Consider the following 27,474-nt stretch of genomic DNA (forward strand, 5'->3'; position numbering starts at 1 on the left):
CCCCCAGCCCTGGGTGAATATATAACACAGCTGTGAACAATCAGAATATTCCATCTCCCTGCATTGTGGATAGCCATGCCACCCAAGTCTGTGTGCTAAAACTCTGTCTTTGGTGGGAATACTGGGTGAGGAACTCCCTTTCTCCCAGTCTTCAAGAGGCAGGTATATTCCTAGAGCTCCTGGGGTCCCCATGCAGATAGCCGCCTGAGAATAAGATCAACACTGAGAAAGCCAGAACTGAGGGGTAGGGAGAGTCTGGATACTAATGATCTGTGTAAGCCTTTGGATCCAATCAATCAGTCCACCCCCAAGAATTTCAACTATTTAAGCCACCAAATTTTTTCTGTTTTGATTTTTGGCTCACATGACTTTTTATCAAGTTTTTTACACTTGCACCCAAAGGAGTCTTACCTGATCACCCATAAGGAGGCTTCTACATTGTTGTGGCTTCTGTGGTAACCTCTGGGTGAGGCATGCAGCCTCTTGGAGTGCAGGATATCAGAGTGCCTTCGAGGCCACTTAGTCCAGCGCCCTCCACTTGGCAGTTCTAGTTCCTTCAAAGGCAGTTAGGACACCAAGCACCAAGTCAGCCATCCTCACTCCCAGGTACCTCTGTTCAGTTTATATCCCACACAATAAGTCCATATACCGCTTTATGGAAGTCATAAAATGAAGTCAGGATGTTCCACACCCAGGTGTACAGACTGTTTTGAAGAAGGTTCCCTTAAGGCCTTGGAATTCCTATTATAGGACAAGACCAAATTGTAAGAATTAGTTCATCTTCCAAAAAAGAAGATTATATTCCTATTTACCAGTGAGGTGGAGTGATAATTCCTTGAGCATTTCACAAAAAGATTATACCAAAACCACTGTTGATGTTGTCTGTAATATATGTATCATGTCCTATCACCACCATCTTAGTGCATGAGGTTATTTCTTGTGTGGGAGGGGAATCTCTCTAGTGCATTGCCAAGGAATACGGTGCCCCTGAATGAAAGAAGGCTGACTAAAAAGAGTACCTACTTAATGATTCTATTTACATAAAACTCCAGAAAATGCACATCAACCTACAGCGACAGAAAACAGATCAGTGGTTGTTGGGGATGGGGATGAAGGGGTTGTGGGGCATGGATTGTAAAGGCACACAAGGAAACTTTGGAAGTGATAGGAATGTTGGGTATCTTGATATAATGTAATATATCAAAATATATATATATGTATATATACACACATACATATATATTCTCCAAACACATTGAATTGTATACTTTAAGTATGTATATAAAAAAATAAATAGGTATAGTTTGTTGTATGCAAAAATCAACCTCAAGAAAGTAGTGAAAAGAGAAGCGTATGTACCAAAGTAAGTAAATGAAGCATGAAATGAAGAGCAAATCGAGCTGTAAGGCATATAGGAATTTATTGGAAACCTCCACCATCCTGAGTGAGCCCCTTACGCCTAGAGAAGCTTATCACAAAGTCAGACGAGCTTCCCAAGCACAACCTACCTTAAAAGGCCTGTTTATCCCATGTTTTTCCCAACCTGTGCACATCAGTACCTGAAATTCCTACCAGTATCCTCCTTCCTGCAGAGCCACTGGAAGCAGGGCCTTTTCAACAGAGTGTGTGTTTCATGCTACCTAATTAGCTAATGCCTTTCTTTATTTACACCGGTGGCTCCTAACCTTTCCTCCCAGGAACCCTAAATTATACACCAGGGAGATTCTGTGACTCAAAGGTTCAAAAGTAACTCATATTTTTTCAAGCGATGAGTTTGCATGTCAGGATAATTAGGAGAACCCCCAAAACAGCACTTAAACCTTGGGTGTCACTTACTCCTCGCCCAGTCCTTCTATCTCCAATGCCCTCCTCTGTCCCTTCATCCACTCACTTGGAAGCAAAGACAGACCATTGTGACTGTGACTGCCTCCTTTGACCCTGGCCTCATGTTGCTGTGATCCCACGGCTGAATTTTCCTTCCAGCTCTTTCATGCCTGTCCAACCCCTCCAATCCGTATCATTTATTGTACTGTTTTTTTTTTTTTTTCTAAAAAGTCACTCAAATGGTTCTTTATGATCTACTGTGTAAATCTTTAGAAGTGCTGCTTTCCATGCTGTCCTGGGTAGCTTTGCAGAGTGATTTGTTGAGCATGATCTATCTATATGGGCCCACAGCCACTGTGCCAAGATTGGTGTGTGGGAATAATAGATAGGACTGGTAAATGTAGAGTGTAGGGAGGACATGGGGTTGAAACCAGGAACAGGAGGGTGCCAGGGTCCTGATAGGGGTGCTGATAGGCTGGAGTACAGGCTGTTGGAGGTCATATGGAGACCCTGCCTACTGTTTTGAAGAAGGACTTCAAGTCTGTCTGCAGGACTTCCTCTCTGTCCTCTGTCTCAGCGGTTCAGAAACATGCCGTGAGGCTCTGGACACCCCTCTTCCGGGCAGTCTATCCTCCGAGGAGCCTGGAATCCACACGTGTCTTGTTTCCACACAGAGGAAACAATTCAGATTTAAGTTAAGCTTTTAACTTAATGATGCGCTAATCTGTGCATCTTGAAGGGGACAGCGTGGAGCCTTGCCTTTGCTCTTGTATCTATATCCTGGTGCAGTCACACACACAGGCCTCATTTGTGAAGATGTCTCTGAAATGTATTCACTGAAGATAATTATAGAGGTCTAACACTTCTGCTCTTCAATTAATGCTATAAAATTAATGGTCCTTCATTTTTACATCCTATGCAAATGATGGTGTCATCTCCAACTGTAAGCCTCTCTACTCGCACACTGAATATGATTAGTGTCCCTTTAAGCTGAATTAGAGCATGTGACCTTCTGGGCTATGGCAGGAGTGAAACCTTCGCAGGCTATTTCCAAGGTTTCTTTATGATATGTTCTTAAAAAGCAGAAATTCAGGCTTGACACCAAAACATGTTTCAGTGACTGATCCTTTGGGGCTGTGGCCTTAGGAGAGGGCAGACAGGACCTGGAGAACAGCCCATAAATCTCCTGTTTTCAGCCTGAGGTTTGCCAGGCTCCATAATCAGCACATTTCCAAACAAAGGACCGATAGATTCCTGTAAGATAATGAGACAGGTATAATGGAAATGCAGTGGTACTCAAATATTGTACCCATTAGAATATCCTTTTGCAAATAGACCCAGGGGAATGCTTGGCCAGGGAGTAGATGTATTTTCTTGCCGACAAGTTCTGAGAACTAACAAAAATGGCTGGCACCGTAGCTCAGAAAGGGAACAATTAAGATTATTTTATTTCGAAGACTGGAGCAACAAAAACTTAGGACTTGGTGGCTGCTAACAAGGATGGTGACATGTTTCAGGAATCACAGTGCATGCATATCCATTCCATGAGATGTGTTCCTGCACTGCAGGCAGTTCGCAGGAGCTGAAGATATTGGAGAGCTCGAGTGCCCTCACGCCCAGAGTCTGTATCCTCACTCTGCTTTGGAGAGTTTTGTCAAATAATGGGATTCCAGCTAGTAGTTGAATGCTAGGGAGATGGAGCATTGAAGAGGACTGGGGACTGAGGAAAGAGATACAAGGGACATGGGAAAAGGAGAACATAAAGAACCTTGACCAGAGGAATTGAATCATAGGTTGATGAATTTTGAGGTCTCTGGCAGCCAGGATCGCTTGGATTGATAGATGCACTCCTGAAGCCAAGTTCAAAGTCATTCATCCTTTGTGATCTGCTGAATTGCATGAGAGACAAATATTCAGAGAATTTTTGTCTCTGAGGCAAGAGAGAATTCCTTGGTCACAGGAACCCTGACTGTGAGTTGAGAAAACTCAGAAGCCTGCAAGAAGCAGGTTTAAATAGTGTACCTGTAGCCGCAGGTTTGCCTGGTGGGTAATGGGAGTTGAGTGTAGGGAAACTGCTGAGTTTTGCAGGAGGGATGTTGCATCTCAGTGAAATAAAAAGTTGGCAGTGTGGGTGGCATCACTTTGCACAACCATGTTGCTGGTTTGTGCACAGCTGTGGCTGCACCAGGTAAGCAGTCTTCCTGGTGTCCTCCTCCTTCAGAGTAAGCCTTTCAGGGAGATGCCCCAACACATGGTTATGGATCTGTAGGATGAACATGGGGGCTGTATCAGAAATAGGAACTGACTTTTGTGTGTATAATGAGGGAGAGAAAATCGTATTCACCAGAATTCCTCTTAGAACTCTGAATATATTCGAATGAAGAAATATTTTAATAAGCCACTTGGGGTGGAGGGTGAGACCCAAGAGTATCGTCAAGCTAGAGGAGTTATTATTAAACTGCTCTGCATGTGATAAGGAGAGGAATTTGTCATATTCATAAGAGGGAAGAGGAGAGAAAAGAAAAGTGAGGGGAAATGGGGGGGTGTTGGTGAGAGGTGGTGCCCTATGTGAGGAGAACCCCTCTTCATGGCTCTGACTCCAGCCCCAACTCTTAAATAAAGTGAGGAAGCTCTTCATGGGTTTTTTTTTTTTTTTTTTTGAAGATCCCTGAAGGAGCTGAGTTTTGGGTCTGGTTAAAGTGGGTGAAATAGAGGCAGTACCCATGAGTGTGAGCCTCAGTGGGGAGGAGCCCACTAGAGTGTTAATTCTGGGCAATCCCAGGATCACAGCACGAACATTGGATTTTAATGGGTGGTAGAATTGGTTTTGAATCAGGTTCCTCTTGTCCAAAGGCAGGGCAAGTGGGAGTGTGGGTAGCTGAAATCTACGTTATGATATATACATATACACACACACACACACATATGTATACATATACGTATATACATATACATACATATATGACCATAAAGCAACTGGAATATCTGAAGATGCCAGTTATTAGTATATTTCGTATGAGACATGCTGTTTAAAATAAAAGGAAATATTATAGAATCTAATGAACTTGGAGATAGGGTCTTTACAGAGGAAATTAAGGTAAAATGAGGTCATATGGGCAGACTATAATCCATGTAATTTACTTGGGAGATAGGGCTTTCAAAGAGGTAATTCAGTTAATCTAAGGCCATTAGCGTGGCTCCTTGATCCTGTATCACTGGTGTCCTTATAGGAAGAAATATCAGTGTCAGGCAGCCAGGCACAGAGGAAAGACCTTGTGAAGAGGCAGTAAGAGGGGGCTTTCTGTAAGATTAGGAGAGAGTCCTCACAGGAAACCAACCCTGCTGGCATCTTGGTCTTGAATGTCCAGCTTCCAGAACTATGGGAAAATAAATGTCTGTTGTTGATGGCACCCACTCTGTGGTATTTTGTTTTGGGAGCCCAAGCAGACTAATCACAGAAGGGAATGAACCAATACTTGATTAACCTCCTCAAATGAATCCCCAGCTCTTCTCCCCAGCAAGCATCTCACTCTGCTTGCAGACCCCGCCTTCTTTCTCCCCTTGCTTTCATTGCTTCTGGAACAGTCTGCTTCACATTGTGAGACTCGGGTCCCGGTGATTGTACATCGGCCAAAAGATGGGGAGAAGCACCCCCTAACTTGTGGAGGGTGGGCATTCTGTGAGGCCACTCTGGGTCTTCCACCTGTCCACTTCTCAGCCTGCCTTTGTCTTCTGTGGGCGCGAATAATGAAACTCTGAGGATTGACAATAAACTTCATATATTGAAAAAAATATATCAAATACCTTTCACAAAAAAAAAAAAAGAAACTCTGAGGAGGGAGGGGCATTTTTTTTTAAATGATAATAACGAGTAAACTACTCAAGAAAGTACACAATACATAGGAGGCTGTAATTCTGCTTTTCATCTCTCCTAAAAGAGAAACTTTGTCCCAATACTTAAAGCATTTATTATATCTTAAAAGCACACTCTTATTTCTGGTTCAGAGACTTACTGTGGCATTTATAATTATATCCTGGAGACAACATTGTTAAAAATTTGGGTTTTTTTAAAAAGTGATTTTTTAAAAAAAAATATGTAATTACCTATTAATTCTCCCCAAATGGTGTGATTTGCCTTTTTTTTTTTTTTGTCATAACTCATCCTGAACAACCCATTTTTAAAGAAAAACTCCGAAGTAACACATGGGTGCCTTGGCCTTGGCGTAGTTAAACTGCAACACATGGTGATTTCTGCAGGAACATTAAACTGAAGTCATAACAATGGGTAATATTTTAATATAATGGGAAATGATCATTAACTTTTCTCGACAGGAAGGAAATGAATTTTCCTCCTTGTACACATTCTGAGGAAAGTAGGTATGAGAACATTTCAAAGGCTGTTCTAGCCAACCGGAATAGGCCACAAGAATCCTACTGACAATAGCTTTACAGAGTCTGGTGTCAGCAAACTTAACCGATAGAGCTAGAGAGGAAAAGAACGTGGTTCAATAGGTGTAAAGAAATAGGTGTAAATGAACTTCAGATTTTAGAGTATGATTATTCTTGCACAGAGTCAAGTACCTTTCCCAGGAGTCTTTCTCAAATCTCAGGTGAATCACTATTTTTATCATGTTTTCTCCCCCACCCACTCATAGCAGATAGACTATTAAACTTCCATAGGCCCATTTCAACTTAAAATGGTGCCCAGTAATATGCTAAGTATGCCTTTATTGAATGTTCTGTGTAAGTCACCAGTGCTTCAAGGTATTTTTGTGAGATATCTCAGACTAAGGTATAAATTGTGTTTTCAGAAGTCGTGGGTCTCAAAAGTTGTCTTGGCTACAATTTTGATTTTGTCCCGGTCCCTTAGGCCACCACCCCTCAGTGATTCTCACCTTGTCCCACCTCTTGTAACCTCTGTGTCTTTTTCATTTTTGTCTGTCGCCATAGTCCTTAGCTGCCCAAATACAAACTGTCGAGAATAGATAAACGCTCGAGAATTCTCCTCCCAACATTTACATCCAAGTCAAAACAAAAGGGAACAGAAGCCAGATTCATGAATTCATTGATGAAACATCAATGAGGGAAATACAAAGAAAGCAGACTGATTCTTAACCCATCAAGACAGAGTAACCAATTGATTCAGTCTTGCCATTTCAGTGTTTTTGGAGATCATGGACACACACCTCTGAGGGTTTCCCCTTGCATCCCACATTGCTTGTCTTACTGGTTTGTGGGTGGGTGTGTACCTTCTGGCTGTTCACTATTACAGAAATGGCGATCTGGCACTTGATCCCCTCCCCCACCATCACAAAGCAGCTGGTTGTTACACAGACTGGGATCCGCTCACCACCCACCTCACCCACTATAACAACTGTTGGCACGGGAGTCTGCAGCGACTGTCGCAGATGTACACTCCTTCCCCACGATGCCGCCCCCCACAGCAGTTCCCTTGCATGCTGACCCCTGTTTGTAGCTGGCAGGACTTGTCTGCAACTTGCATCATTAAGAAAAACCTTTTCACGCCTCTCCAGGTTGTCATAACAGATCAAATTTTTGCCTACTACATTACTCCCCTCCCCATCCTCCTGACGCCCATTGAGGCCCTGGGAAAGGAATTTCTGCTGGAAGTACTCCTACTCTGGGTGCTTGTGAATCTTTGGCAAACTCTGCGATGGTCCTGTCCTTCCTCTCCCCAGTCCCTTCCTCCTCGTGGGCATAAAGAACTGGCAGAGAACCGCATTCCTGCCCTCCTGTCACCGGGCTGGGCTGTTCCTAGCTGTGCTGTGCTCCCGTCAGGCTTAGTGATCAACAGAGGAATGACAACATTTTTAAAAATCCCATCTCGAAATCGGCAAAATCAACCAAACAGCAAACAGAAACAAAACAGAAACAGGTTTTTAAAAATGAAAGTCTGACTTGAGTCTCGACTCTCAGGATTCTGATGGATTCAGTACCCAGTGATAGTCCATGAAATAATTTTGTCTGCTCTACTTCTCACCCTCTATATCCTTGCATTCTTCCTCCCCATACCCTTTTCGTCAGGGTCTTAAGCCCTTATAATGAAAAGTAAAATCAGGATGGAGTTGGAGAGGTCTGGGAAAGGACGGAGAAGCCAGTAAACATCAAAATCAAAATGTCTTTCCATCTTTTCCTCTTACTTGCTACTTTGCCCAAATGAAGGAGATCTTCCTTCAGTCCCTCCCTCACTAGCCAGGGCCACCACGAGACACTGGGTCTTAATTTTTCCCTCTATTTGAAGCTTAGTTTTTTTTTTTAATTAATATACTAATACAGGGAGATGTCTAGAAATAGAAAATACTAGAAAGAAGGTTGGGGCATGACAGTGCTGTTCTTGGGACAGTGAGATAAACTAGAAAACCTGAAGTCAGTAACCGCATCCAGGTAGGTCCTTGTAATAAAGGACTGTCCCCTATGCCCACTATAGATGCTTAGTGGTAAGGACAACAAGGACAAACCCAATGTGTTGGCTGCTGATGTTCATTCAGTCCTCACTTCTGCTCACAGTGCTTCCTGGCAGTCATCCGTGGCGCCATATGCTTTGGGGAGGTGGGAATGCTGAATGTTGAATGCTGTGGTAATGGGGAATTGAGGCTTACTGCTTCATAAGATTCTGGGTAGCAGAATTGTTCTGAAAAAGAACATGTCCCTGTAGGTGTGTGATGGGAGTCTCAGGACAGGATGGAACTTCAGGGAGTCTCTCCTCTATACTGTTAGTTATATGGGCGAGGAAATGAAGATCCAGAGAGGCAAAGCAACTTGCCCAAAATCACATCGGTGGTTAGTGCTTAGGTACAGCATTAGAATTCACATCTGGAACTCCTGATTTCTCATGTCCTCGAGACCAATGCACCACTCGTGAACCTCAGGCTTCAGGCCACACCCTGTGACTTTAAGGGTGACCCTAAAGGTACTAATGCTTCCCATATTTTTAGCCAGTAAGGCATCAAGAATGTTTTTTGCTGTATTATACCAAGCAATTAATATGAAAACACGAAGAAGTAATATAAAGAAAGAAATGTGGCTTTCTAGTCAAAATCAATAGCAGCTCTGCATAGACCATGGCTTATGCTCTTGGAACCTTGGTGTCCTAGTCTGGAGATCATTGTCATAGCTTAGGATACCACCTCTTGTGAACATGCACGGTAACAGATGCAGAGCATCAAGCAGAGAGACTGGCATATAGTAAATACCTAATGACAGTTATTTTAGCAGGAAGTAAGTGTCCTCTAAAATCCCACAGTAAGCCCTGAGCCCAAGAAGTTAGGTCACTGGGACAGAAGCCTGGAGTATTTGTGGCACAGGAAGAAGTCTTGTCACATCAAGGTCCCTTCAACTGCTGTTAAAGCCCAGGCAATTAAAATTCCTAGACCAAGGGCACTTGTGTATGGACATATGTATTGGAATAACTTTTTTCTGATGAGATGATTTCCCAAAAAAAGTATCTAAGAAAATCAGTCTCTGAAGTGGTATCTAAAGGAGGAAAAAGTGGTTTTAGAACATTCCAGTGATGTATGGATGCCTGGTGAAATAAAAAGAGAGAAACAGGCTTGAATGAGAAAAGAATTAACAGGAAAAAATGTTTTAGAGAGAACTCGAAGTCAGAAGAGGGAGTATCAAATCTTAACTTTGCCCTAATTGCTGTGTGACTTCAGAAAAGTCCTTTAACTCCTCTGTGTTTCAGTCTCCTCATCCGTTAAGTGAAAATAAAATTAAAGGCCTCATAGTGTTACAGAGATAATGTATAAGGAACTCTTTTAACGAAATAAAATGTATACACTTATTCATTTTAAGTATATAACAAAGATAGTTATTCAGATTTTTTTTAATTAAAATAATTTTTTTAAATGTTCATTTATTTTTGAAAGAGAGCCAGTGCATGAGCAAGGGAGGGGCAAAGAGAAAGGGAGACATAGAATCCAAAGCAGACTCCAGGTTCTCTACACTGTTAGCACCGAGACTGACGCTGGGCTCAAACCCAAGAACCCTGAGATCATGAGCCAAGCCAAAGTCCGATGCTTAATCAGCTGAGCCACCCAGGTGCCCTAAAAGTTACTCATATTTGATTAGGTTTCAGAATTGACTTTTTTTTTTCCTTATAGAGCAAGGTAGGAATTAAAAAGAAATAAGACTTGTGGTTCTGATTGATGCGAGCTTAGTTTCTTCTAATGCAATCCTGCCCTTGAGCAGTGCACTGTTTCACACATGCCTGTCTGAACCATCTGACTTGCGTTTGCCTCATGCTTGAGACCCAGCCCCAGAGAGAGGAAGATTGGCAGGAGGTGGAGGGAAGGTCAGTTCAAGTGGCAATTCCTAGAGCATGGAGAGGGCACAGCCTACTTTTCTCCATAGACTCCTCCTCGGAGCTACAGTAAAGATTGGGCACCCCACAGAATGGGGAAGGAAGGTGAAAGGGGAGGAAGAATGTTTTCTGAAAATATAGCCGCTCTTTTGGAATATAGATAGCAGGTGATCTTTATTTTGAATTGTCCTTCCCATCCTGGAATGTGCCCCCGTTGCCCTGGATAAAAGTAGGCAACCTTGTTCCTATCTCTGTGTGCATATGAGCACACATGCAAGTAAACACACACACACACACACACACACACAGGCAACACAGCTCACGGGTCCTGCAACATATCTTTGCCCGGTGTGTGCATCCTAGAGCAAGTCCCACTCACACATCTGAAGCCCAGCCAGGATGTGAGCTCTGCTTCCACTGGCAGCATCCCTAAAGAGTGATTTTCATTTTGGGGTGCCTGGGTGGCTCAGTCGGTTAAACATTTGACTTTGGCTCAGATCATGATCTCACAGTTCATAGGTTGGAGCCCCACATCAGGCTCTTTGCTGTCAGCAAGGAGCCTGATTTCTGTCTGCCTCTCCTCTCTCTCTTTCTCAAAAATAAACATTAAAAAAAGTGATTTTTATTTTGCAGCTGGTCTAATAAAGAGGGTCAAATTGCCAACATCATAACAGACTCATTCCTTGATTAGAATTATTTGAAGTTGTACTCTTGATGATCCAGGCATCCAGATACTCAAAGCCAGGGAAGACAAGGCAAGTAATTAAAATACATAAAGCAGAGGAGGCAATTACTGGCATACATCATGACCGATAAAACAACAATTTGAAAAGGCAAACTTCTCTACACCCTGAGGCTAGAAAACTCTGAGTCTCTGTCACATTTGGGAGACGCAAAAAATTCCTTAGGCAAGTGCACGGAGACCCGCCAGGCTGCCACGTCCTTGCCACACAGTTTGGACACTTTTAACAAGGCCCTGAAATTGTTGTCCACAACAACAACACTGTGTGTTCTTTGGGTAGTAGCTCGTCGCAAAGACCTAATTCTCAAACTTTTCTTTCCCAAACATATATAAACATGGTGCTTATAAGCCTGATAGACTCCCAAGGAAATACACAGATTTCTATTTTAAGAAGTTAAGAATTAGGAAAGGTTAATCTCTGTGATTATTAATAGCTGCCAGAGATTAAGGGTACATTACTAATGGTTGCTCTCCTAGTGGCTTGTGCCACAGTGGGAGGACTGAAGGCTGCCCACCACCATTCAGGATTCCTGATGCTGTACCACAGAAGAAAGAATATTCCAGCGCCAGCCAGAAAGAGGGTAGTTATTACAGGGACAAACTTGAATCTGTCTCGAGTTGTAAAAATAAAGTTGATCCTTTAAGAAAGTATACTTAAGCTACTAGAAACAAATTTCTTGCCACAGACTTCAAAACTGGTTGAAAGCTCCCTGTGTGACAAACAGTAGAGGTTAAGGACCACTTTTCCAAGGTAGTTCCTAAGGGCTTCTTGGCCCACACCCAGTGTTATGAGTCCTTGTGGAAGTAGAGGGAGCCTTGGCCTGAGGGTACAACCCAGGACCATCAGCCCTCTGGCCCTTATTGAAAAAAAAATTTTTTTAAGGTTTATTTTTGAGAGAGAGGGAGACACAGAGCCTGCACAGGAGAGGGGCGGCAAGAGAGGGAGACACAGAATCCGAAGCAGGCTCCAGGCTCTGAGCTGTTAGCACAGAGCCCAATGCAGGACTCAAACCCACAAACTGTGAGATCAGGACCTGAGCCAAAGTCAGATGCTTAACTGACTGAGCCACCCAGGCGCCGCTGACCCTCTGGCTCTTAATACTGAGTGTCCACTGTGGGCAGGGTCTTGTGCTCTTTGGTGTGAGGAAAGAGACCTACAAATGGAAATAAGAGGCTTACTTTTTGTTGTGAAAGTACTGATGATTAAGATGGGCAGGACAAACACAAAAGACCATTCCCAGTTAGTGTAAGGACTGTTGTCAATGCTGCCTCCTCTTGTGTGATATTGTCTACTTCTGTGTCCCAGGACTTAGCAGAATCCCCAGCATTTCAGCATGGTTGCGTTTAAGGCAAAATGAGAAGAAAACCAAACACTAGAAATGAAGTGCACCTAGTGTTTAGGAGACAAAGGAGTCAGTTATGTGGCTGCTGGTAGCTTGAGTGAGGTTAATTTGGCAAAGGACACAGGAGGATAGGGGATGGCCTTCTTTAGTGGAAGATAGGCATAGAGGCACAAATGGAGGAATTTTGAAGGGGAAAAACACAAAGATGGCTTTAGCAAATGGCCCTTGGCTGAGAGTACAGAGGTCTCCAATTTTAGATATGTCATATTTCTGGAAACCCTACGAGAAAGCAGATCACCTTCCAGCTAGTTCCTGATGGACAGCGTGCCCTCTACACCCTTTGCCCATGTGTACATTGGCCAGAGAGAGGGAGGGCAGGAAGGAATGAAGGAAGGAAGGTAGGTAGGTAGGTAGGTAGATAGGTAGGTAGGTAGGGAGAGCTCTTTGTGGGGAGAAACAAGGCTTGGGATGTTGCGACCGTTCATGGGGGAAAGAAAGGTGTTGCCTGAAATGAGAACCGGGAGTCCTTAGAAGGGGACTCAGGTGACGCGCAAGCCCAATAAGGCCTTCTGGAACATTCTCACTGGAGGAGGGGCTGCCATCTGCAGGCTTAGGAGCGTTCCTGTGGCTGAACACCTGGCCTAACCCTAACGCGTCCCTTTAGGGCCTTTAGGCAGAAATAAGCAGGAAAAGATTAAGAAATGTGTGTTTTCACAAAAGGAAAAGCAGAGGCTTGACTTGGGGAAATGTCTAAATGCTGTGTGGTGCCCACGTCTCCACCACTAGCCCAGAAATTGACATCGTCTGAAGCCCTTACCTTTATGTTGATTACTCCCTTTCCTAGGGAAGATTCTGGATTTCGAGTGGGGTGCTCGGCTGCCAGGTATGCTTTTGCTCTGTAAACTCGCCAGATGCTGACCAGAGAATGGAGTAGGAATCCCCCAGGGCCTAGAAGGGAAGCCTGAGAGCAGAGTACAGATACATTTTCTACAATTTAAATGAGACCCATTTCTCAGCCAGCTCACCCTCATGAATCCTGCAAGTTTGTTCTTTCTGATTTTAAGATGCCTGAACCTGTGACTAAAAGAAAATGGGTCAAATCCCATCCTAACAAATCTCAGGGGATATTCTAATTCTTTGGTAGCCCTTCACGTTGCTTACATTGGGTATTTGCCTAAAGGAAGTAGGGCTTGGAAAACATCTGGTTCTACAGATTTTTGGAGGAGATTCGATGCAATTTGTTGGTAATAGGATTTGATCTGTACTAAATCTGAATATCTGTGTTATTTCAGTGGATTTAATGAAGTTTTGTTTGTTGTTGAGATAGATGCAGTATCACCTCTCATCCTGTTTTCTGTGGACTCCAGGTGGAAACCATCAGGCAGGCTGATAATAATAGTATGCTTCATAAGGACGCATTACTTTGTCAAGGAGTTCAAATATGATCTCATTAATATCTTACCTTGGGGAAAGCTGAAGGGAGAGGAGATGAGTTGTTCTAAAATAAAAACACATGTGAAAGCAGCCACGAAATAAGGACCGGCCTCCCTAATGCTACTTGTGGCGGTTAGTTTCCAAAGATGGCTCCCCCTCCATGAATCTCACCTCCCATTATTCATGCTTTGTGTACTCCTCTTTGCTTGAATCTGGCATGTTCTGTGACTTGCTTTTAACCGGTGAAATATGGCTGAAGTGACACTGTGTGACTCCTGAAGTTTGTGCCTAAGAAGCCTTGCCTCTTCTTTCGGGATCTCTTGGAACATTCATTCTTGGGACACTCCCCCTTAGAACCCAGCTGCCATATAGCAAGAAACCCAAGAGGAGAGGATGCACACAGGTGCTCCAGTGGACAACCCCAACTGAACTCCGAGGCAGCATCAGCTGCCAGCCTTGGGAATGAGCTGCCTTGGACGTCGGCCCAAGTGAGCCTTCAGACAACTCCAACCTCAGCTACCCTCTGACTGCAACTGGATGAGATAGTCTAAGTGAATACCCCACCCCCCCCAAGCCTTGTTAACCTACAGAACTCTTAGGCGAGTTAATACCTTTCAACCACTAAGCTTTGGGATGGTTACACAGACACAGCTAACCAGAACATAGCTCTTAATGTTTGATGATATACTACTTGGTGAAAACTGAATCTAGTCCCCTCGGAACAGCTCTTGAAGACCGCCAGTTACCCCTGACCAAGCTTTCGCTAGTGCCTTATGGAAAGGTCCTCCTTGCTGCTGTTCTTAGCTCTGGATTTCTTTCCTCACTGGCTTCAGAGAAAGCAAAACTCCTGTCCTTGGGAAGCAGGCATGGCAGTGGTGGGGCCATTGAAAGTGGGAAAGGAGAGGCACGTTTCTCAGGTCAATTCCTGTGGAGCACGTGTTGCAAATTCATACGGCCGCAGTGCTAGGCAGGCAAGGGTAGAAGACGCCTGGGGTGGCAGAGATGCTACTGAACTGGGCAGCTCATGCCTGTTATGGGGAGCAGATGCTACCGCCCAAGATGGCCCCTCTGGTCCCTGCTGCCAGGTCTTCTAATTTTTGAAGTGAAACTAGAACTCTATTTCTTTACCGTAAACATTTCCACATTTCCTGTTTTTTTTTTCCTCCTTTTTTAACGTTGGCAGTGATTTCCAAATATTTGTAAATGCTGTGTAAATACAACATACCGGGGACTCCAAAGGCTGCTAGTTTGATGTGTCTACCATAGATGGTAGGAGAAAGCCCAGGCCAGCCTCACATAAGCACCCTTGCCCTCCTAACGAGAGTAATTATATTCGTCCTCTATGCGGTGTCTTATGGTTTACAAAATGCTTTCACATTCATATCTCACTTGACAGCAACAGCAGGTAGACTTTTTTTTTTTTTTTTTTTAAAGAAAACAGGCCCAGGGAGGTTTTGTGCCTTGTCTGAATCAACACTGCTCTTGGGGAGGTTGGCTTTCTCTGGACAGGGGGACAGGGGGCCACTTGAGCCCTGAAAATATATTCAACCTAGAATAGTAAAATCAATGCTGGGAAGCTAAGAGGTAGAAAAGAGGAAGGTCAACAGAGTGAGAAGCTGATTTGGGGCCTTCTGGAGTTCCCTGTGTCTTACATTCAGTGGTCAAGATGGACAGCCCTGAGTCTTCTCCAGGGAGTTGAGGTGAATGCCCATGTCACCAAGCTAGGCGAGGGGCTGGGTCCTTGAAAATGCCCCTTCTTCCTGTGTGTGGTCATTGAATCTGAACATCTCTGACCTCAGTTTTGCATTTCTTCAGAGAACCCGGAGAGAGGGAGGAAAGCAGCGTATGAGGCAGCATATGAAGGCATTCCCTCCCTCAGACAGAGGACATGATTCTACCCCATCTGTAGCCAGGGCAAAGCCGGCTGGAGGAGGCCTCTGAAATGCACCCATCTGTTATGGCCAACATATCTGGATGGGTAGGAGAGAACAGGCTTCTTTATTCAAACAAAATGCCCAAGACTTAACCCAGAAGACTCTAGATTCTACATTCTTAATGGAACAAGGAGGCCACCAAGGGGCCAGACTCTGACCTCCCAGTGTCCGCAGCCTTTGGGGAGAGCTGGTCACCTGGTCGCTGCTGCCCTGCGACACAGTGCCCCCTCCGAGGGCAGCCGCTTCCCTGAGCTCTCGTAGGCTCCATTGGACACAGTACTACAAATGAAAGAGAAAGCAGCACAGAAAATACCATGTATATTAAGATAAAGATTTCAAATTCTCATACCTTACTCTCCCATTCCCAACCAATCGTTCTATCCTCCACCTTACTTCCCACCCCATCCCGCCTCCTGTATTGCCCAAGCTTCTCTTCCATCTTCTTCCCTCACTGGGGAAGTGACTTGGCTTTAACATATATAGCAAACATCTGGAGAAAGTTTTCTGACGGTCTCAGGTTGGCTGGAGCTTAGCACATCTGGCCACCACATACACAGACCTCTTGGAGGCCACTGTGCCAGGGCCCGGGTCCCGTGCTACTTTTTTATTCTCCCCCCAGCCTCCATGATCAAAGCAGATGAGGCAGGGACAAATGGTGACCTGTCCGGCCAGTAGGACTGCAGGAAGAGAATGTGGACGACACACCGGGCATTTCCACCTCATCCTCTTCATTTAATCTTTGCTGTGGTCTGTCAGACATTGCTGTGCATGACTCTTGGGGGAGAGGCTATGGACACCGTCCAGCTTTGCACAGGTTATAAGTGGCCAAGCAAGTTTATGAGCCCCGCTTGGTCTGCACCCCAGGGTGTCCTCTTCCCCTGAATTCAGGCCACCTAGGTAGAAATACACCCACCCTGTACTTCCCAGGACTCGCTCCACGGAGAACAAGCAAGTCGTACGTAAACTGCCTGACTCTGCAGGGCGTGTCCTCGCCTGTCTGTGCTAAGGGTGAGTCCTGGAGTAGTGCAGGGCACATCTTGCACGCCCGAGGTGGCCGCCTGCCTCCCACTGCAGGGAAAGTCGGTTTTGGTTAAATAAGAGATTCTCTCGGAGGTGGGCTGAGATAAAGTACTTAATCAACTACCCCAAATTCGGGCCGCTGAGAAATATGACAGTATTTTTAATTTGGTTTAGGAGAGATTGCTGTTTCCAAGGTTGTTGAGTGCTGTGCCTCCAGGAGTTTAAGGCAGTCAACGGAGAACACCTGCCTGGCAACCGGAAGGAGCCAAGCCTTGCCCTCTGGAGGTTGAACTTGCTGCCCAAGAAGACTTTTTCAACTGGGGGAGAAGGAGTTGTTCCCTCCAGCAAAACAAAACAAAACAAAACAATACAAAAGCACCAACCAGCCAGGTCTAGAAAGGCCTGGTTCAGTTCCTTTAAGTGCATCTGAAGCCACAGAGTCCAGTCTCCAGGAGGCAGGAATCTGTTGCCACGTGCCTGACACCCCGCAGGCTCGCCTAGAGAAGGAGAGCTGTTAGCCACCCTGCGTGCAGTCCCAGAGGGAACTGCGTAATCAGAAGAGCAGGGCTCTGGCATCCAACGCGGGGAAAGGGGGCAGCGGGAACGTGTGAGGAAGGTATCATTTCTGAAAAGAGAGTGTGATGTGCCAGGCAGGGTTTTTAATATTCAGGTTGAAAAGGGTTTTAGATGTGACTTGGCATCACCAGCAATAATCTACTTTAATTCAATTTGCCATAAAAAGATGCCACTTTTGCTTTTTACATAACACATGAGAAAATGCAGCATTTGCCTTGCTAAGTACCTTGGCTCTGCTCCTGTGGTAAGAACACACCGCACGGGGAGCCTCCGTGTCAGGCTGCCGTCCGGCTGGGTCCGCTGTGGCTCTCCCTCACCCCGTGGCTCAGGCCACTATACTTAGTTCTCTTTTCCTTGAGAGATGCCCCTACAGGTCCACCACCTTAGGGGGGATAATGATATCCAAACCATGCTCCTAAATTGTCCCTTGTTTCATTTCACTTTGTCCTGAGGACCGTCAAGCCACCAAGATAAAGAGAGCTCCTGCGACACAGTGAGGCGGTTATCGTGAACCCAGCCAGTTCTTGTCAACTGTCCGCATTTCCTCTTCTACGCACACAGCATTAATCTCTACATAGCTCATGTCCCCGCATAATTGACGAGCGCTTTTTCTCAGGATGGTCAATGGGATCAGATAAACAACTGAAACTTGAGCCACTCCATTGCTCTACCCCATGGAGACTAAGAAAAAATTGCACATCTAGGAACAATATGCGCAAGGGTGGTCTCCTGGCAATTTGCAGCCAATTACAAGTGTACATTGCTTTGCACAATGGATGTGCTGCTGAAAAGGTTATATGCAAATCGAATTTTTGTAAATTGAATTATATTTAACACGCACCAAGGGAACTGGCTATTTTAGGGACACCAAAGTTGAATTCATTTTGTGGAGCAGGGAACCCTTTGTAAAGCAAATTACCATCCTCCAATTCGTATATTCTTTGATAAGGTCAGGTTTTATTATTTTGGACCTTTTTGAACTAGAGCATACCTACAGTGTTAAAATGGTAATAATGAGATATTCAGAGCTGTCGCCAAATTCTAGAAGTAAGAGAAGACGAACTCTGATTCTCCTCCTGAAAGAAAAGATGAACTGGAAAAAAGAGACTTTCCCATTTTGATTTGCTACGATACCCAGGGAGCTATTGTTAGTATTTTGGTCTCAGCCCAGCTGACTCCCCTAAGTGACGGCTCTCTGTGCTTCTCTTAGATTAGTTTCTTGTGGACCTTCAGGCTCCTGAGCTGATAAGTTCCCCAAGTGACAGCCAGCCTCACTGTGGGCTTGTTAACCCTTAGGCCCTCTTAGCACCGGGCCTGGGGCCTGTCAGCTGTTTGAGGGCCCAGAAAATGTCTGAGACCTGGAAGAAGACAAAGGAAAACTGCAAATCAGAATTAATAAATGTTTAATTAAAGATCTACAAAATGCAACATTATGTCAACTTCATTAATTGTTAAGGTTGGTATTCATGAAAATTTAATTACCTAAGAATTAGAAAAGAAGAAACAAAAACTCATTATTCATAGCTGCTATAATGGTCCGTATAAAAAAAGTCCAAGGGAATCTAGAGACAAACTGGATTAGTCGATGGAGGCTGGGTTATGCTGTGGTAACCATCCTGAAAGATCAGGGGCTGAACACAGCAGCAGTTTGCTTCCTTCTCTTGCAGCGTGTTGACGTTCTGAGTGACTCTCCACCATGTGGTGTGATTCATCAACACACATGTGGCCCCCTCAACGCTTGGTGTCCACACCTGTTTCAGCAGAAGAGCGAGAGAAAATCACGCAGGAGATTTTCACTTCTTCGGCTTGCCAGTGACCCTTTTGGGAAGACCCACGTGGGACTCCCACCCGCATGTCATTGGTCACAGCTGGTCACGTGTTCCCTAACTGTAAGGGACCTGGGACGTGTAGTTGGTTTTGTTTGGTTGTTTTGTTTTATTTTTGAATGCTCAGGGAGACCTTGTAATGTCTACCATGGAAACTATTAAATAATAAGAGCTCAGCAAGATCAATATACCCAAATCAGTAACATTCTGATAGATCTGTAACAAACAATTAGAAAAAATAATATCTTTAGTGTGCAATATGGGAATATTCAAATATCAAACATCTTGGGGCCTCCAAGCATAAGAATGGCCTACCCACATCACAAACTCTTACTTCTGCAGTTGAATTTTCTCTGTTTGATTGTCACCGAGTTATCAGATACCTCAGGCATGTGAGGGAAAATCATCAGCTTTTCCAGACAGCCCACTTCGTCTTGGCTTGTCTTTGGGTAAGGTGCAAGATGGAGCAGTGGGGGCCTTACGGTGATGGACTATTTACAGCTGCACAGTCATCCCTGTTGGAACAGGTCTGGTGACTGTTGGGTAGGGCCTCTTGATGGTGGTTCACATGAAGGACACAGGCACTCCCTTGAAGGAAGCTACTTTAGGGGAGAGACAGTCAGGGACACCAAACTGATCCAAAGACTAAGTTCTGGGAAGAAGAAGGAAGTGATTTTGAATTTTCCTGAGCACTGCTCAGAGTGACTTTGGTGTCTTACCCGATCTGTCAGAACGATACTGAGTCTTTCCTGCCCCATTCCTTTAATTGACCACTACCAGCACATTAGTCCTCTCTGCTAAGCAGCTTTCTTCGGCTCTGAGAAGAGTTCTGCTACGCTCTCTAACTTCATTATCCTTTTAGGGTTTCTCATGTCCCTTCACTTGCCCCCTGACTGCTATCAACCAGAATTCTAGTGCAGGTAGCCAAGTTGTTCTCTTCTAATAGATTAGAGGTAATCACAGACAGAGGCTTTCTCTGGAAGATGAGAACCTGGAAGAAAGAATTCCAGAAAACAGAACATTTCACTTGCCTCCTGATTTTGCCTAGAAATGCCCTGTATGTTGCAACAGCACATGAAGAAATGCAGGCTGTGAAGAGATCTGCCTCCCCGACTCATGACATAACCTTGTGTCCAACTTAGTGAAGTACCAAGCAACACCCACATGGGAGCTAAGCAATTTGCCTAATGATGGTAACATGGGAAATACTTTATGAACTCCAGGATATCAGAAACAGTGCCCCACCTCCTGCAGCAGTGGTGTAAGGAAGCCAAAGTCCCATGCGGGCCAAGTGAGTGTATGTATTGCAGGGAGGTCTTGGGAGTTAGCTTACATTAGAGTTTCCTAGGATGAAATCAGAAAGGTCAACACTCATGCGTATTGATAAGGCATAACAATAAAATATTCTGATTGATTTTTTTCATTGGCATGACCTAACTTTAAAACAATGACCACAGAATTAGATAAAATGATGAGATTCAAGAACATGTTTTTAAATATCTCTTTGACTTGTGGCTCTAACATGAATAATTTGATATGTCTATCTCTATGTATATATAATGACACAGTAAAGAGAGAAGTTGAATCAATGCAAGTGGTCAAGTAAGATGTAGTGATTGGAGACTCTAAAAGTCAGATATAAGATAATGATATGATGTTGCCATTTGGCAAGGGTGGACAAAGCAACTATAAATTTGATAGACACTTTGTGTGGCCCGTCAATGTCATAGACACAAATCTGGTTGGTGTCCTGGCCGATGGCCTCTTTAATCACTAAGTAATCTAATTCAGTTAAAAATGTAGTCCTAAAAACCGCTTGTGAAATTGTTTGGAACAACATAATTCTTTCCTTAGTGGATATGCATCTCTTAACCCCAGGAACATTTTCAATTAAATACGTATTTTTAAAGAAAATCAATCTCATAATATTAATATTTGGGTGTTTTTGGGTAATATGTGCATATTTAGTATTTGGGGAAACTTGTAATGATTAACAGAATTTAGCTTATTAGAATACTAGGACAGGGTTATAATTCCAATTTAACATGAGTAGTTTTGTGATTTTAAGCTAAAACTTTTCAGAAAAATGGGTTTGCTGCTTGGACAAAGGGTGTACTTAAAAAGAAAATTGAGGGGCGCCTGGGTGGCGCATTCGGTTAAGCGTCCGACTTCAGCCAGGTCACGATCTCGCGGTCCGTGAGTTCGAGCCCCGCGTCAGGCTCTGGGCTGATGGCTCAGAGCCTGGAGCCTGTTTCCGATTCTGTGTCTCCCTCTCTCTCTGCCCCTCCCCCGTTCATGCTCTGTCTCTCTCTGTCCCAAAAATAAATAAACGTTGAAAAAAAAATTATAAAAAAAAAAAGAAAATTGAATATATGAAAAATTTACATACTCTGTTTAAAGTTTCTAAAGGATTTTAATAATTTGTAAATCAGACAAAAAATTAAAGGCCCCCTTAAAATCAAGTATTAAAATTTTCTTGATTTTGAAATAATATTTGGAAGTTGAACTTAAAAACCAAATGTATTTGAAAGTATAACCTTAATAAATTAAGTATTAATTTTGGAAACAAAAGTAACCTCTTTTCTGAGCATGAAAAGTTGCATCAAAGATACCAAAAACTAGGGGCACCTGAGTGGCTCAGTTGGTTGAGCATCTGACTTCGGCTCAGGTCATGACCTTGTGGTTCATGAGTCTGAGCCCCTCACTGGGCTCTCTGCTGTCAGTTCAGAGCCCGCTTTAGATTCCCAGTTCCTCTCTTTCTCTGCCCCTCCCCAACTTGCACGTGTGCATGCTTTCTCTCTCTCTCTCTCTCTCTCTCTCTCAAAAAAAAATAGTAATAAAATAAAAATGTTTTTAAAAAAGACACCAAAAACTTATGTTGATCTTTTTTTTTTAACATATAAAAACTTTCACAGCCAGTAATTATCATTCTTTCAAATAGCCACTTGGGAGGCCCCACTTAGGTGATATTCTATCACTCAAAATTCTTTTCAAACTCACTTTGGAGATTATTTGGAGAACCAGCTTAAATTTTTTCCCCCTTTTTCAAACATATTCAGAGATTGGAAATTGGATGACAGAATTATGTAACACCCAACTTAATATGCCACCAACCCAAGGCATCCGCAATTTAACATAGGTCACCCAAAAGTAAGAGCTCCAGGTGTGGAAGAAGAGCATCTCTTTTCTTCAGGTACTTTGACACCTTTCTAATCACACCTCTTAGGTAACTGACTGTCCTCTCATCATAAGTAGTAAAGAGAAAGCTTTTCTAGCTAGAACTCGACCCAAGCACAAATTAGAACTTCAACTGAAACTAAAATTACCAAAACGTCTTCATTGGAGGGACCTGATCCAGAGCCACTAACAGAAGAGGGGAGGTGTCTTGGTCAAGTCTGGGGATTTCTCAAGTATTCTTGACGCTCCCCTGGAGTGCTATTCAGAGCCACTGCAAGAATCCAAAGCAGGTGGTACTGCAGAACCAGGACGGGCAGAGACAGTAACAAAATGGCCCCAAAGACATCATGACTCAGAGTGCCAATCCACTAGGAGGTAAATGAAGAATACCTTCCGAATGTGCTTGACTGTACGTCCCCTTCTGTTCAAGGAGCCTAAGACCCAGGAGATTAGAGTAAGATTTGGGGAATGGGAAGAGGAGGCTGATTAGGAGAAAAACATTTGAAAAGAAAAATCTTTCAGTTTGACTTCGGGTCTTACCCACTTCCACAGAATTTAGGTACAAAGGATCCACTCTTATTGATGTATATATTTTGAAGTGTTCAGCTTCATACACATTTTGTTTCGTCAAGAGTCTGAACACTTGCAAACCACTAGCTCCATAATTCCTCCCACCTTTATCTAATGTAATTAGTTAAGAAGTGGGTCATAGAATGGAGATTTATCCATCTTCAATAAATAAAGAAAAGTTTCTGTAAAAATGACGTTCACACCCAATTTTCTTTTGATTCCCATTAAATCGATGATAGTGAACAAAGTGACTTTTCAGTATTTGCTCTGAAGTCAATTGCTTTTAATGCCTGTCAGGTAATCCTAAAAATAAATTCCACCAACCTTTGTGGGGAATTTCAGACAAAGGCTACAAAGAAGCATTTCCACAAATGAACTGTGTACTTTGTACCCCAACTGTAGGCTACCTTTAGAGCAGGACAGTGCCACATGGCTTGTGTGGTGTTGATCCACATCCCACACAAGTCTGTGTTGATGCCAGTGACCTGAGGAGGCCAGAGAAGCCATGGGTATGTTTCAGAGTCATTCATTTGTTCCTTCATTCACTTGTTCATTCACATCAAAACCTTATTAAACACGTAACATGTACAAGACACTATGCTAGGCTCTGGGCATCTTCTATTCACAGATCAGCAACGTTTTACAATTTGATTTCTTTGTTTAAAGTACCATCAAGGACACAACACCTCTCGAGAGAGACTTTCTACTTAGCATTGGAAATTGGAGTGTGGCTCTGCAGGCAAAGTAGATTACTAAAGATTAATAAAGATATCAACAGTCTAAGGGGGTTCTAAGTACTCATTTATTCCAGAATGACCCTAGGACCTCAATTTGAATATATGGATAATGGGGGAAAATGCCTTCTCTCCCGGGGATAATAATGGCAAATTTCTAGCAAAAACGATGGCTGAATATATGGGGCAGGGAAAACAGTATGTGTGTGGAAGGGAGCTGGAGAGCCCTGAGTTCACAGGCTGGCTCCAACATCTGTGAGCCTGGATGCGTGGGGAAACCATTCGGCTCCTCTGTGCCTCAGTGAGCTCACTCATAAAGCAGGTAACAGTGCCCTCCTCCCAAGTTATTGTGACAAATACGTACCACAAGAGAAGAGCCCTGCCCTATGTCTAGCATGGTAGGCACCCAGATAAGCACTGAATGAATGAACAAATGAATGAATAGAAAGGGAGCTCATGGATAAGCTGGAGAATAGGAATGAGCATCAAGAACTTCAAAGAGGAAAAAACAGGGTGTCTTTTTTTTCCTTTATACTTGCTTTCTTTTCTCTCTGGCTTGGGAGGGTCTGGAGAGCTGTGTGTGGAGAGACCCAGTGCTATAAAGATAGCTTTTCTGAATTCATGGGGGACACACAAGAGGATGAGAATTCAGTGCTTTCCGAAATTGCTCAAGTAGGATAGTCCTGTTTCTACAGAAATTCCAGAAAGTCAAATATCCTTTATTAAAGATACTTGTATTGAAGCAGTTGCCCTACTTTTAGATAGGAAATGATGCTTGTTGTTCACTTGGGCCTCTTCAGAAAAACAGGCCTCAGATTTCTTCCAGTAGCCCTAGGAGTTTGTCCAGCCATGTTCTCCTCTTAACTCCTCCCCATGGCTTGCTTAGCTTCCCACTCACGGTGAGGCTGGGGTGGGAAAGGGGAGTGCCATAAAGTCACATTCTCCATACTCACCCACACAAAGAGTTTTCAGAGGTCACTGCAGCTGTCTTTAAGGTACCTGATCCTGGTCTCCCTAGCCCCCCAGCCCTGGCACACAGTGATTTTATTTGCTCTGCTCTCCAGGTAGTTTGGGAAGGTGCCGTAGAGGATGATTTGTGTATCTGCAAAAACTTCAAAAGTTATAGCCCTCTTTAAAATGACTTCAGCCTATCTCCTTAATGTGACAGCTTCAGTTTACTGATCTGGAAAATGGAACACAATACCTTTGACACTGGGTGATGAAACAAGATAATGTCAGAAGATCACCGGTCACCAACCGGGTGCCAAGGAAAAGTTAATTTTGATTCTCAGTATATCACACAAGGCTCTGATCCTCACTTCATCATGTAGAATGAATTAATGTTGGGGCACCTGGGTGGCTCGTATGTGAAGCGTCCAACTCTGGATTTTGGCTCAGGTCATGATCTCACAGTTAATGAGTTTGAGCCCCATGGATTCTCTTTCTCTCTCCCCTACAACGCACACACACACTCTCTCTCTCTCAAAATAAATAAAGTTTAAAAAAATAGGATGAATTAACGGCCACTGCTTTTCTTCAGCATAAGGCAAGCTGACAAGAGATGGTGTCACCAGTGTGTGTGAGACACGAGCATCTGTGGCCTTGGGCATAGCATGTGGGGTTTCTGGGGAACTGTATACCCTGGTCTGGGCCAGGCTGTCCTTTGTGGGGCTGCCACTGTGGGTGGCATCCTAAAGGGGGCATTTTTCCTATATTTATCCAGAATATCTGGCTTGAGTCAGCAGGTTAGGCCATGTCCTGCTGCCCTCTTAGCCCTCACTGACAGTGTCCCTTGGGCATGGCACTTCTAGCTGTCTCCTCATCAAAGCCTTGGTGTGTAATCTTACCATGGTCATCCTTTCCCAGCTCTTGGCATGTCCCCAGTCTCAGTGACAGGATACACCCCCAGTCTCAGTGACAGGATACAGAGTCCAGATTTACAATGTAAATGCATTTAGAGTCTAGACTTCTTCCAACAACGCATGGAAGAGTTCAAACCAGTGGGGGAAACCCAAGCTTGCAAATCTGTCCTATAGCCCTTAAATTAGGGAGCCAAGATGCAAGAAGCCAGGGTCAAGTTCAAAAGCTTTAGCCTTGGGCTCCTGGGCTGGGAAGGTGCCTGCTAGGATGTGCATACCCCATTCCCCAGTCTGTTTTGTCCTGAGCTGAATTTTACTCCATCGCATGGACAGGTTCTCATTCCCACCACTCCCCCATGCAGATGAGGACTTGGGAGTTATTAAGAAAAGGAGCTCAATTGTCCCCCTTGGCTTATCGTTACTAACCAGGCAGAGGAAAGCTTCAGCCCACCATTGATTTAGATTAGCCCCTTCGTTTCAATATTATTAATTACCCAAGTTAGCATACAGCATGTCAACATCAAACCCCTACTTTGTTTTTTTGAATTAACTGTTTCATTTGCAACCCCATGGCTGTACCTGCTTTCTTTCATGTCTCTGGGACCAAAGCAGGAATACCTCACAGATTCGGTTTTAACTCTGACCAACCAAGTTACTGTACTGGGGACTAACACAGGTGACTCCTTCCATGGGCGTCCACCGGTTAATCTTTGGAGGTGACATTTCCATAATAACTTAAGGTTTGCCCAAGTTCTCTGTTGCATCCTGTGCAAAGTAAACAGAAGGGTTAATTTAGTTCTCTAATCTCTTGTTATAAGCCTAATTATTTTACATGTCTTCATTTCATTAATGAATTGCTGCTTTTTACATGCAGCTCCTTCCCCATTGCTTTTGTTTAAACCTCCTGGTGGGAAGGGATAGATTAATTTTGTTGTGCCTTAATGAAACTGTATGCTACATTAGATTTAACCATTTGGCATGCACTGCCAACATCACCATTATGCATAATGAATTATTTTTTGTGAGTCCCAAACTACTATAGACCTTCAGTGTTCTCCTTCAGATATTGTGACTGTGCAACGGGCAGGCACAGGACACCAAGCTTGGTCATTGCCCCTCGTGTCTAAGGAAACTGCCTTGTGGCTTTTTACTTTCCGTCACTTTCATGGAAGTGTCTAGATTTCCCCTTGTCATGAAGAACTCAGATGTCCAGTTGAGGTCCAGTGAGCATCTCACATGAAAGCAGCAAGTCAATTTTGAGGTTGTGGGAGCAGAACACCATGCTAGGCACCTTGAGGCAAAATGTTGTTTGGTCCTTGTCTTCAATTTAAAACCACAATCACGCATTGTTGCTCCTGTGTCTGCAGGTCATCTGGGCTCTGCCGGTGTAGACTGGGCTCGACTGGTAGCTGTGCTTCAGTTTGCAGCGGCCAGAGCAGCTCTGTTTCTCTGTCTCCATCCTCCTGGGACCAGCAGACTAGTCAGTGTCTGTTCTTCTTATGCTGATGGCAGAAGTTCAAGGGGGCAGGTAAGAATGTGCAAGGCCTCTTAAGGCCTAGGCTTGGAACCAACACACTTTTACCCACTTATTGTTTGGTCAAAGCAAGTAACATGGCCAAGTTTAAAGACGAGGCCGTGAAGTATTCTCCTTTAAGAGTTAGCTGTGGCAAAACTGGGGTTAAAGGAACTGGCAAATAATTGGAGCCAACAATTAAATTGTTCATATGTTTTTAAGGGTTGGCTGGGTTCTGGGATGTGGCCATCCCAGTTTTCAAAGCTGGAGCCATTTAATCCCACAATTAAGGTTGGCCCCAGCCAAGACTCTGGAACCAGTTTTGTCTCTAGGCAGGGGATTGAAGGATCTCAAGCCAGTGACTCTCTGGCTCATCACTGAGTTAGGCCTGATCCAAGTTCCATTAAGCCAGAACCACGTCCTGTTCCAGGTGCAGTGGGGAATGCATTTCCTGACCCTGAACTTGGGTTTCCCCCATATCTGCTGCTGACCCTACTCTAACACACTGGCCTACCAGCACGTTCCTAAGTCATTTTCTTGGTTACCTAAGTTGCCCTGCTTGCCAACCTTTTCTGAATTGACTTTGTGAATACTTGATC

At 44.0% G+C, this 27,474-nt stretch overlaps 1 long non-coding RNA gene across 1 annotated transcript in view; it reads left to right on the top strand.

Annotated features, from left to right (window-relative positions):
- The window catches only part of LOC123606199, a 55,486-nt gene that overhangs the window by 20,991 nt on the left and 7,021 nt on the right, over window positions 1-27,474 (top strand). The window contains exon 2 of the long non-coding RNA XR_006716156.1: window positions 26,730-26,890. This is a non-coding gene — a long non-coding RNA (uncharacterized LOC123606199). The remainder of the gene's footprint in view (window positions 1-26,729; window positions 26,891-27,474) is intronic.

Source organism: Leopardus geoffroyi, chromosome A1 (assembly GCF_018350155.1).
Source record: "Leopardus geoffroyi isolate Oge1 chromosome A1, O.geoffroyi_Oge1_pat1.0, whole genome shotgun sequence".
Lineage (NCBI taxonomy): Eukaryota > Metazoa > Chordata > Mammalia > Carnivora > Felidae > Leopardus > Leopardus geoffroyi.